Here is a 5,945-nt window from a genome sequence, read left to right on the forward strand (position 1 = left end):
CATTTATCTTAGTTTATTATGTAAAAACCACTAAAGTTTTAATCATAGACTAGAGGATATACTATAATGGTAATCTTTAAATGCCCATTTCATTAACATTTCATGTTGCACACAAGACCTATAAGTCACTGCTGCAGCAGCAAAGCATTTTACAGCTTTATCTAGTAACAATGTCTGGTGGTGATTTTCAATTAAATTGAGTCACTCATAATACATCAGAGTAACGGGATCTGAGCCAAGCATTGCTGATTCTACTCATACTGTGGCTTTACAATTGTGACAGAGCAGGGTTCCACCTCAACTCCCACCAAATCGTCACTCCCACCAGAGTAACGCAATTTCAAATAACCCAGAACTAAACTGTAAATTATTTTAAGAATAGAGTATTTCATTATGAATGCCTACAACACTTAAATAATGGTCTGTGCTAAGTACTCGTGGAAAAAGATTGAATTCCAATAAGGATTTCTTCATGCTGTGGTCTGTCACACTCATCATTTGGGGATCTTCTGGTCAAAGCTAAGGGAGCAGGGAGGGATCCAAAGGTTTCACCTAATCTAAGAAAAAAAAAAATCAATGGTTTTACTTTGAAACTTTAGTGACCTATGAGCTTGTACAATGTGTAACTCCTTGGCCATCTGCTTTCTGTCACTGTCATATCATGTTAAAAGTGATGGTGGATGAGGATGGAAGGTAGCATGGTTAATATCATCTCTGTAAAATACCTGTGATGTAAAGGACCCTTACTATATGTCATTAACTCATTTAACTCTTACAGAAACCCTAGATCCCTGATACTATGAACTCCATCTTACAAATAAGACCTCTCAGCTCACAGAAAGTAACAAATTTATCTAAAGTGCTACACTATTTCCCAGTCTAGCATGCAGTGAAACACCAGAACCAAGGCCCATATGCTGCATTTTTAAAAAAATCTGTATGTTAATTTAAAGCACAAACAGTATAACTTATCAAGAAAAAGAAAGTCTCTTTGGGGAAAGAAAACAATCACAATAATCATTCTACTTTTGTGAAACTGGACGCTAAAAATATAAAATCAGCAATGGATCCCTACAAAGCTGATGACTCTAGAGAAGAGGAAGAGGAAAATGATGAGGCCAACAGTCTGGAGGGGGATGAGGCGATGCCTCCCCCAAAACAGTACCCCCAGATGGACAGGCTTAGTGCCCAAAGGGGCTCCCATGGATGCCCAAGATCACAGAGAGAGACTCGAGATGTTCCCCAAGCCTTGCTGCAGCAAACTCATAGGTTACACTCTAGGCAGGGACACGAGCACAGTGATGGGGGCTGCCAAGGCCAATCTATGAAAGCATTAACACTCTGAAACAGCGCAAGCACACCATGATTGTTTGCAGGGGCCCAGGCACAGATGAAGGAGGCGAACCACACTCTCCTCTAGGAGGGGTGGGGTGGGGGCGGGCGCAGAAGTTGAGCAAGTCCCCGCCTGCTTCAGTACATGATGGTGCTGCTGAAGATCTTGGTGGTCACAGCTCCCAACTCCAAAGCCAAAACAGACTCAGTAAACCTCCAAGCAGACGTCCTGCCTGAGGAGATGCCCACCACAGTGTTGCAGAGCACGCGAAGCTGGGGTGGAGGTGGACCTCCACAAAGAGGTCATTGTTAAGGCCATTTCTGCTGTCCTACAGTTGCTGCTCAAGCACATTATGTTGAACCATGTCGACCAGATTGAATATATGGCCCAGCACTAGGCAATTGCCAGCTGCATCTCTTTGATCCTAAAGTTCTTCAGTCAAACATTGTGTCCTACATCACTGCCAAGAACAGCATTTCTGCCCTGGATTACCCTCACTGCGCGGTATGCAAGCTGCCAGAGCTGACTGTTGCGAATCTGGAAGCTGGTGACAATGACCTGAAGGAACCTCTTTTCTTGTATTCATCGGCTTTGGGTCTTGAACAAACTGACTAAATGGAAGCATTCAAGGACGGTGATGCAGGTGGTGTCTGCCCCATCCTGAAGCAGGCCCTGGAGGTGAAGCAGGCCATGACGCGGCTCTATGTGCTGACGCTGCTCTGGGTGCAGAGCAAGTACCTTGGGCAGCAGTAGCCAACGAGCAACATGAAGATGATACCTGCCATCTACCAGATAGGTGTGCCATTGGCTGAATGACCATGGGGTCTACCACAACAATCCCGATGCCCAGCCTTAGGACTTCCAGCCAGAAGAGTGTGCCCTCTGTGTCAACATCTAATGCTACAACCAGGCCCACAGCAACCCTGACTTCCTGCCTCTGGTCAACTGCCAGTAGAGTGTCCTGGGCCAGTGGGTAGACCTCCCTGAGGGAGTCCAGATGAACTACAACCTCTGGTTAGAAAGGGAGGTCTTTTCCAAGCCCATTTCCTGGAAAGAGCTGCTGCAGTGATGCTCCTGAGCAGGGCACTGAGGAAGAAAGTTGACAACAAGGTGCCTCAGGGCCTACCCTGGTTCATTGCTGCAGTGCTCCCCGCCCCCTCCAGGTGGCAGCACAGTCCCACTGTGCCCTCCCAGCCCAGCAAGGGACTGGTAGCAAGGATTTAGCCTCTGGTTGATCCCAGCCTCCCTCCTGGGAGCAGTCATCTCTAAGCTTGGGATCCTCCCTTCCTTCACCCGTCCCCTCTCTCCTCTCTTGGACCCTGATGCAGCTCATTTCTCTTTCAGCCCAAGGCTCGGAAAAGCTGGGATGGGACGGGAACTCATTGCATCTTAATTTCAGGGGTCACACTGACTGTTCTTGAGGCGTGAAAATCCTTGGCAGGTCAGCTTGCCAAGGAAGAGGGTTTAGGATTAGGGCCAGGGCCAGAAAGTGAGAATCCTGGTTTTGCTTTGGGAGGTTTCTTATGTTGCCCCAGCCTCATGCTAAATTTCATCCAGAAGCAATTGCAGAGGCTCAGGCAACTGCCTCAGCAGATGGGTTTGGACAGAGCTGCGGTAGGAAGAGAAGCTAGAGGCACCATTTGGGAGGTCTGCAAATATATAAATCTGTGCGGATTCTCTTGTGTCATGGAGTTCTTAATGTGTTTGTGTATTCTGTTTACATTTAAAGGAAGCAAAACCAGTAAAAATAAAATCAGTGCACAGGGAGGCGTGGCCTTTCCACAGGATAGTTTCCATGGGCCCTCCCAGTTCTCACTTTCCCCTAAGCAGCAGGACTAACAAACCTGAGTAGTGCAGGTGATAGAGCTGTATAACTGCTAAATTCCTCCAAACAAAAAATCACATTATTGTGTAAAAGCCCTACAATTAACAAAATTAAAAAGTCAATCCTAGAAAAGTATCTAGTCTATTCCAAAGGCAGAGATGTAATACAAAAAAGAAAATCCTGAAAATTAAGAGATAACAGATGCAGCCCATAAAGTGAGACTGGGAATTTAGCATTTAACTGAATAAGAATGAAGTTGATTTCTTAAAAACACATCTTATCTCAAATTTACCTTGGTCTTAACTCCATTTAACTGACTGACTCACTCTTGTGCCATACATATAACCCCATTTAACCTTAATTATTTCCCAAAGGCCCTGTCTCTACATACAATCACTCTAGGGATTAGGCCTCCAACATATGAATGGAGGAGGCAATAGGACAAAAATTCAGACCATAACAGGTTAGTAGACTCGACTCTATCCTATTATCCTACTACAAAATCAGAGCTGGACTTCAAAATCTTTGTGGGAACTATTCTATTAATGTAGCTAAGTTCATATAAAAGACTCTGTATGTGATTCACAGTCAAAATCTATCAAGCAGTTGAACTTGTGTGATGAATTTATTGATTGACATAGGGCAAAAGACCTGTCTAGGTGATGAATGATGGGGCTAGGGATCTATAAAATCAGGTATAATAATCATCCTAAAATTTCATACAATAATTAGCCTTCTATGGTAGATTGATAGAGAAATAATATGCAGAAACCTAATGTGTTTTAAACTGTAAGAGGTACATGGATAGAGTCATAATTTAGCAATAAATCTGGGGACTTAAAACAGACATTTAGCTATTTTAACGAACAGATAAAGATTGATATAGTAATTTATAGTAGAAACATCTCATAAAACAAAATATGCATCACTTTCTGGCAGAGTTGCTAAAGCATGGAAAATGATAAATAAATATAAGAATGCTCACCTTAGCAACTGAATAATTTCTCATAGATTCATTGGGCACTGGGCCACTACCATATTTTCTAAATAATTCATAAAACATTCTTACATTTTCTCATTTAGTATTGACACTTACCAAATGTCAGTACTAAAGACATTTACTAGGCACTGAATTGCATTAATATAGTTATAATTTTATCATATATCATATTTTTCTCTTTTTGCTTGTAGATCTATAGGCTTGTTGAGTTTAGAGGAGGAATGGAAATGAATTTGGGGTCATTTGTTTATTTATTGTGTGGTTTTATAGTCTTGGAGATTACATATGATTTGGGAATGAAGTTACTAATGATTATGAGCTACTAAACTTATGGATCTAAGCAGAGGTAACTTATACAAGACAGGGGAGGTAGGGGCATTCACATGTACACTCTGATGAAATGTTAACAGTCAGAGCTGTAAATGTATGCACTTTCTGCTTTTGACAAGGATGGCTGGGAAAGCCTCGTAACACTTTCAGGGGTACCTAGGTTTAATATGAGTGTAGAACTGCATCATAGTAGACCATACTCCTGCACCTGAATTGCTACTCTTATGAACAAACATAGTAAATCTTTACTGTAAAAAAATAAAATAAAGTAATTATTTATTTCCATCCAAAGGGTTCAACTTACAGTTGGGGCTAGAGTCACAGCTACTGCTTAGGAATTTCAGTTTCAGCAACAAATTATAATGAATGAATCAATAAAGCATATATATTCATATACATGTTTTCTTTTTTCCTTCATATACTAGTACAAAATTATTTTTTTCTTTAAAGTTTTTTTATTGATTTCAGGGAAGAATGGAGAGGGAGAGGGAGATAGAAACATCAATGATGAGAGAGAATCATTGATTGGCTGCCTCCTGCATACCCCACACTGGGGATTGACCCCCAACCCAGGCATATGCCCTGACCAAGAATTGAACCATGACCTCCTGGTTCATAGGTTGACACTCAACCACTGAGCCATGCCAGCTGGGCAAGGCATATATTTTAAAAGATAGTTTACACCAAATTTTTCAATCATAAAATCATAACATGAGAGCTTACTCATGGAGAAAAATTATGTTGCAAATTAAATTCTTAAGCATAATTTCACAGGCATAAGTGAAGGGAAAGTTTTCTAGAAGCTATTTCCATTTCAATAGCACACCTATCCCCTGGATATCACAGACTGCCAGTGTGTGGCCAAGGACCCAAAAGCATCTTACTTCTCATGCACCTACACAGAAACTTTACACTGTCTCTCAGGAAACTGGCCTCTCTGCCCTCAATTATTGTGGTCCTAGTCCACAAATAATCATCTCCTATCATCTGATCATCATTCTTTCTTACCTAATGCTCCTATCCTCCCATTTTTCTCCTATGAGCACCAACATCTTACCATTTGTAACTCACTGAGTTTTCTCATCACATTCTAGCCTAGTTTTCTCAACTGTTCTCCCTCTTATTCTTACCAACAGCCATTATCTCAGTATTCTGGATGGTATCCCTTCACCTCTTTTCATAAATGCCCTTTGCTTTTCTAAAGAGTTTTTATTTCTCTTTATTTTCTTAAATTCACTGAACTTATGACCCAACTGCCCTCTTACCTGATAACTTTCTTCCATTGCCCTCCATTTAGTAGGCTAATACTGTCATCTCTCTATGACCTTTCTCTACAAATAATCACATATCCTTAACTTTACCATTTTATCTTAAAGACATGTCAATAATAATCTTTCCTAAACTTAATAAAACTACTCTGATTCTTTCTGAAAAGTAACTACCAAAGCTTGCATGAG

General features: G+C 41.3%; 1 pseudogene; it reads left to right on the forward strand.

Moving 5' to 3' along the window:
- Positions 1 to 1,063: 1,063 nt before the first annotated feature.
- LOC102251281 lies at positions 1,064 to 2,402 on the forward strand (annotated as a pseudogene).
- The last annotated feature ends 3,543 nt before the right edge of the window (positions 2,403 to 5,945 follow it).

This window comes from Myotis brandtii, unplaced genomic scaffold (genome assembly GCF_000412655.1).
Source record: "Myotis brandtii unplaced genomic scaffold, ASM41265v1 scaffold151, whole genome shotgun sequence".
NCBI classification, from domain to species: Eukaryota; Metazoa; Chordata; class Mammalia; order Chiroptera; family Vespertilionidae; genus Myotis; species Myotis brandtii.